This window comes from Manihot esculenta, chromosome 8, assembly GCF_001659605.2.
Source record: "Manihot esculenta cultivar AM560-2 chromosome 8, M.esculenta_v8, whole genome shotgun sequence".
Taxonomy (NCBI): Eukaryota; Viridiplantae; Streptophyta; class Magnoliopsida; order Malpighiales; family Euphorbiaceae; genus Manihot; species Manihot esculenta.
Genome location: NC_035168.2, coordinates 10724292 through 10731422, shown reverse-complemented (window position 1 = coordinate 10731422; position 7131 = coordinate 10724292).

Below are 7131 nucleotides of genomic sequence, written 5' to 3'. Positions count from 1 at the left end.
TTCCCGCAATTATTATTTATTTATTTTATTAATTAAATAAATAACTAAAAATTAATAAATTATTAAAAAATATTAATGATTACAAAATAAATGATTAAAAATTATTTTAATAAATAATTATATTTTTTAATTTTTTATATATTATCTTTAAGAGTAATTTAAGAATTCAGAGCAAATAAATTTTAATTCTAAAATTAACCACACACTCTTTACATAATTTTTTTACTATTAAAAATATTAAATTATTTTTTTAAAATTAAAAAAATAATATAATAAATTTTTAATATTAATTATAAATGTATTAAGTATTAATAGTTACAATTTGATAATCTGAGATCCAGAAAATAGGGTTTTACAGAGGTTTTGTAGGTAATGGAAAAAACTTGGAGGTCTGAGGGAAGGGTCTCCCCTTTTATCCTTTTCCTTTCGTCCGCTAGTAACATATAACGGAGCCCTCGTCGTTGGGCCACGTGTCTCTGCTATACAGATACGGACGTACGAACATATCAGCCTCCTGCTACATGCGTAACGATCTTTGATTTGCCTCTGACACGCATGCAAGGGGACCCGCTAGCAAAAAAGGCTGGCCGCTTTCTGTCTTCCGGGTCGGACAAGAAGGTGGGGTTGTGTCCGAGGATGGAGAAGGCTGGACTCTGGGCCCAGAGGGTTTGGGCCAGCTTGTAAGGAAAGCTTAGGTGGAGTACGATCTCGCGGCGGAATGGGCCAGGTCTGGCTCTTGGGGAAGATCTGGAAGCCTTCATATCGTGGGCTGTCTTTCATGGGCCGACTCTTAGACAGGGGTGAAGGAATCCAGCGGTCATCAATTGCCCCTTTAACTTCTCGTCAGTTATTGCCCGACTGACGAGGGGGTAAACATCGTGAGTAATAATGACTGCGCCGCTCCAGGACAAAACTGTTCAGAACCACTTTTCGTCTCATTACTGTTTCACATTTTGAATTCTCTCTGTCTTCTCGGAAAGCTTGCTCTCTTCTGCTCTCTGTTCTCCTTCGCCTTCTTCTGCTTATCCATCTTTACTGTGTTTTAGGTACGCTTTCTTATTCCTCCATGGAAGGTCCTAAACTTCCCGAAGTTTTTGATCTTAAATCATGCGTCACTCCTTCTTCCATAACTAAGTTCATTTCTCGGAGGTATTTAGATACTCCACTTTATTTTATTCGAGCTCCCCTCCAGAATGAGAGGATAGTCCTTCCAAATCCTTCCCCTCCTGGTTTGATAGATCCCCAAAAGGGTCGTAGTATAGTCTTTTTCCTTAAGCAACGGGACCTCGACCTGACTTTTCCGTTTACCCCTTTCTTCGTCGAGGTTTTTCAGTACTTCGGGATAACCCCCGGATGTTGTCTCCAAATTCCATTTTGTTCATGTGCTGCTTTGAATCTATCTGCTTGAGCTGGGGTTTTACGCCCACGGCGTGTCTATTCGTTACTTTCTTCCGTCTTGTTAAGGCGATCCAGAATTTTTACTACTTTGCCCCCCGTGGAGGGCTGTCTCTCTTCACGGGCTACAAGGACTCAATAAAGGGCTGGGTAGAGAGTTTCCTTGTGGCAGAGTTGAAGAAAGAGACCGACCTGTCGTGGGGAGTGGGGCTCGACTGGGAGGATGTTCCCCTGGGCTGCAATGACCTGCCCCAGCTAAGCCTTGCCGAGCAGGTGGGGTTCTTCCGACTGACTTCTATCGACAAGAAGTATAACGTCAAGAAGTGTATGTTTGCGTCTAACCTTAGGGATATCCGAGACGCGAGTATTGCGCTTGGTCTAGCAGTTCTTTTTTTTTTTTGTGACTGGTACTGGAAAGTATGCTAACCTTTTCTGGTTTTGTGTGTTTTGCAGCTTCTGACGCCAAGATGGATCAAATCAAGACCCCGAAGAACTTAGTTTTGTCCCGGGAGAGCATGAATGTCGCGTTGGATGCCCTCCGAGCTGGACGTCGTGTGTCTGAAGCCACTGAAGAGGTGGCTCAGGTTATTTCCTCTAGGATGGTTAGCCGTCCTCCTGCCAAAGCTTCCTCTCGAGCCCCTAAACCGAGCTCCCACGGTACTAAATCCTCTCGGCCATCTAGCCGTGGCAGGTCGATCTCGGTCCTTAAACCTACTTTGGAGTCCAGGTCCAATCAAGCTTCTATAGAGGAGGTGAGGGAAGCTCCTCGCATCATTATGAAGCAGGCGGAAGATATTGAGCAAGTGAGGTTGGATCCTGTTCTTCCTCTCGAGGAGGTGCCAGGGGGGAGGTTTGAGTCCCCCATTGTTGAAGAGGAAGCTCCGGAGAAGAGGATGGAGGTTATTCTTGTGGAGGAAGATGTCCCGGAGGCTTCTATTGGGAATGCCCCTGCTCCTGTGGAGATTGGATCTGAATCTGTTGACGAAGGCGTCTTAGAGAAAACTAGGGGCAAGCGTCCAGCCCCTCCTGAGATATCTCCCCCAGCTCCTGCTCGGAAGAAGTCAAGGGCTTCCGTGGGATCGGCTCCAGCCCTCCCTCCTATTGGGAAGGAGAAGGGTGTCCCCATGGTACCTCTGTTGTCTGCCCCAGACAACAACATTCTGAACGCGGAGGACATCACCCACCAATCTCCGGCTAGTGTGGTCGCCGAAATCATCAAAGAGCGGATGTTTGGTGGCATCACAGAGGCTTCAGACCCCCGCTTGCTTGCCCTCACTGGTCTTCTAGCCAGTTCCACTAAGGAGCAGGCAGCGTTCCGATCTCGACCTCGGGGGGAGCTCGGAGATATAATTAGGGAGATGCTCCTGATGGTAAGTCATCTTTTGGTTTCCTTTCTGGCTTTCTTTATTTCTTTCTTCTAATGGTTTTCTTTTTGTACTAGGTGACGGGCCTCTTCATGGAGGTGGATGCTCGCGACCACTCTCTCTGGGAGTCCGTGAATCGCCAGATTGAGGAGGCGCGTCTGGAGGAGAACTTGTCTGCCACCAGTGACGCCAGAGGCAATCTTGCGGCTATTCGAGAGAACTCTGAATCCCTCCAGATCGAGCTACATACAGCTTTGGAGGGCGGCTGAGGCGCAGGAACGTGCTAAATCCCTGGAAGCGGAGTTGTCTCGCACTCAAGGGGTTCTTAAGGAATCTGACGAGAGGGCAGCTGCAGCTGAGGTTCGCTGTGAAGAAGTGTTGAAGCAGCTGTCCTCCATGGTGGGGACCCTTCGTGAGAGGGATGAGGCTATAAGCCAGAGGGACGAGATCCATCGTCAGTATGAGGCCCTGAAGGCTGATTTCGAAGGAATTCAGGCTCATCTTGATAAGGTGAGGATTCAAAAGGAAGGGGCCCTAGCTTGGGTGGAAGTTCTCGAGCAGGAGCTGAGCAGGAGTTCTGATCATATCAGAGACTTGGCTTCATTGGCGGAGGAGTCCAAACTTCATAATCAAAAGCTCAGCCATGAGGTTAGGACTTTGGAGCATAAATGTTCAGCCCTGCTCGAGGAGGCCAGGCATGCTGAGGACAGAATCTAACTGGAGTGTGAGAGGCGTTTGATGGAGTATAAGGATTCGGCTGAGCTAAAGAGGGAGATTGAACAGGCCTGTGAAGCTCATCTCCAAGATTACAAGGATTCTTCTGAGCTGAAAGCAAGCATAGCTGAGGCCTGCCAGTCACAACTTGCGGAGTATAAAGCCTCTGATGAGATGAAGACTGCTATTTGGCAAAAAGGCTTCCGCATGTTCATGTCTGGCTTCAATCAGGGTTTAAGAGAAGCCAGACTTGCTCCTGATACCCCTTTAGCAAAGCTCCGAATTGCTGAGGTGGACTCTGATGGTGAGAACGTGCTATACGGGGAGGATGATTTTCCCTTGCCCAGAGGGACCTCTCGCACTGCAGCTGAGTCTTCTGAGGAAGAAATCGAGCTGGACGGGGAAGATGTGGAGGTCCTCGGACCTGAAGGGGACGACTCTGGGCCTCAAGAGAAAGATGTAGAGCTAGGAGAGGAAGGTGCTAGGCCTCCAGGGCTTGAGATTATGCCTCTTGTTGGCATTGACGGGTCTAAGCCGGAGGATGCTAGACCTCTCCCAGATGACAATGTAGATAAAGATAATGTAGGTGATGATGTACCTAGAAGTATAAGTCCCTTAAGGACTGTTTTTCCTTCGACCCTAGCAGATAATTAGAATAGATTGTAATACATTTTTCTTTTAATGAAATTTTACTTTCCTTTACTTGAACTACTTTTTGTTTTTCATCCATTCTTGAACTTACCTCTGCTTATCACGAATGAAATACTTAAACTGCGTGCCTCGTAATTTTTTCTAAGGGATCCACTGTGATGTTTTTTTCTTTTTGCCTTCAGGCCTGTCAGAACTGAAATTCTGTCATTTAACTGAACTTTTGACTCGTAGATTTATCTATTTCGCTAGGGCATTCTTATCCGTAAGCCTTTTCCGAGCTGGACTGACTGTACCCGTGAGTTCTGTTTTAAGGTGATGAGCAGGGACTGAAACTGAGGTTTTATCTGCTCGTGCCCTTAGGTTTTTCCTCGAGTTGCCTCTTTACCTCCTCAGCATTTATTACATGAGTGGTGAGGGGGTAAATCCTTAGACTTTGTAACTGCGCAGCTTCATTTTAGACAATTTTACCTCTCTTTCCGGTTATGAGCTCGGATATCTAGTCCCTTGTTGAAGTGACCCTTTGTCAGTCAGTGTGATCCGGGCTGTATGCTCCATTGGGATGGGGAGCTCGGCTTTTTGTTGTTTCTTTACTCGGCTTTATTGAGCTCGATCGTTTATTTGTTGAGAGTCCATTCTCACAGCAGATTAAGGAGCTCGGATTTTTGCTCTTTGCATAATTTTATGGTGCTATGGGCTTGGGAGTTCAGAATTTCGCCTTCCCTACTTTGGTGCCCCAAGCTCTTTTGTGGAGCCTGTAGCTTTGGTTTGCCTCTTGAGCTTTTTGAGCTCGGTTCTCTTTAGTTTTTGGAGCTCGTGTTTTCAGGTCGGCTTTTTTTGGCCTTTTGCTGCCTTTGTCTTCTTAGTTCGGCTTTTCACATTAGGAGATCTTAGGGATCCTGGTCTTTTACCTCCAGGAGGTCTCTATGTCTCAAGGAGGTCTTTTGATGCTAGGAGATCTTGGGGATCCTGGACTTGTAGTTCCGGGAGATCTTGGGGATCCCAGTCTTCATCCGGGAGATCTTGGGGATCCCGGTCTTTTACCTCCAGGAGGTCTCAACGTCTCAAGGAGGTCTTCTAATGCCAGGAGATCTTGGGGATCCTGGACTTATAGCTCCGAGAGATCTTGGGGATCCCGGTCTTTTACCTCCAGGAGGTCTTTATGTCTCAAGGAGGTCTTCTGATGCCAGGAGATCTTGGGGATCCTGGACTTGTAGCTCCGGGAGGTCTTGGGGATCCCGGTCTTCATCCGGGAGATCTTGGGGATCCCAGTCTTTTACCTCCAGGAGGTCTCAACGTCTTAAGGAGGTCTTCTGATGCTAGGAGATCTTGGGAATCCTAGACTTGTAGTTCCGGGAGATCTTGGGGATCCCGGTCTTTTACCTCCAGGAGGTCTCAATCGTCTCAAGGAGGTCTTCTGATGCCAGGAGATATTAGGGATCCTGGACTTGTAGTTCCGGGAGATCTTGGGGATCCCGGTCTTTTACCTTCCTGAGATTTTGGGCCCTGACGCCTGTTTTATTTTTCCTTCCTTTTCTTTTGAGAGCAATGATGTGAATTATGACAAAAAGAAAGAAATTGGACGATAACCACGTCTATTTTATTGCCTTGTTTTAAAATACAATCAGTCTTTTACATTCAACAATATCTCAAGGGAAGTACCTTTTAAGGTGCTGGATATTCCAGGCGTGGGACTCAGGGTTTCCTTGCATATCTTCAATTCGATACACCCCTGGCTTGACCACTTTAGCTATTCTGAATGGGCCCTCCCAGGTCGGTGCTAGCTTGCCTACCGCCGCTCTCTTTCCCGTAGCCTCCAGATTTCTTAGGACCAGATCCCCGACCTTCAGGCTTCTTTCCCTGACCCTTTGATTATAATAATGGGCTGCTCTTTGTTGATAAGCGGCAGTTCGGACTTGAGCCTCCTCCCTGATTTCTTCTAGGGCGTCCAGATTGCTTCTTAATTTGTCTTTGTTGGTGCTTTCACTGCCGAACTGGACTCGATGTGTGGAGACTTGTAGCTCGACTAGGACTACGGCTTCAGTGCCGAATGCGAGTGCGAAAGGTGTTTCCTTAGTGGATGTCCTGGGGGTAGTTCGTAGTGCCCACAGGATGTTGTTGAGCTCTTCTGCCCAATTCGCCTTTGCCCCATCCAGTCGTTTTTTCAGTCCCTGGAGGATAGCTCGGTTGGTGACCTCTGTCTGGCCATTGGTTTGTGGATAGGCCACTGAGGAAAACTTATGCCATATGCCCATGTTCGCCGTAAATGCTCTGAAGGTGCTGCAGTCAAATTGTCTGCCATTGTCTGAGATAAGCACCCTTGGTATGCCAAATCTGCAGATGATATGCCCCCATACAAAATCTATCATCTGCCGGGCTGTGATCGTGGGAACTGCCGCCACCTCTGGCCATTTTGAGAAGTACTCCAAAGCCACCACTACAAACTTTCTCTGTCCCATGGTTTTGGGAAAGGGTCCCAGGATGTCTATTCCCCATTGTGAGAACGGCCACGAGCTGGATATGCTGGACTGAGGAGTGGCTGGGACATTGATGGCGTTGGCAAACCTCTGGCATACATCGCATTTCCGGACGAACTCTTCTGTCTCTTTTTTAACAGTGGGCCAGTAATACCCTTGCCTGAATATCTTATTGGCCAGTGTTCGTGCTCCTTCATGAGTTCCGCATGTTCCCCTGTGTATCTCCTCCATCACCTTTATTGCTTCCCCGGGCTCACGCACCGGAGCCACGGGCTGGATTTTCCCCTTCTATATAAGGTCCCCCTTACCGCTTGATAATTAGCAGCACGAGCTGCTATCTTTCTTGCTTCAGCCTTGTCTTCGGGGAGCTTTCCTTTTTCTAGATATTCCAGGTATGGGGTCATCCAAGTCTGGTTTCGTTCCACCTGCAATACCGTGTTTGTTTTATTAAAAGCAGGCGTGTTGACGTGCTGTATGTACACTTCATCGGGGAGCTATTCTAATTCTTCTTTGGACAACCGACTAAGCAGGTC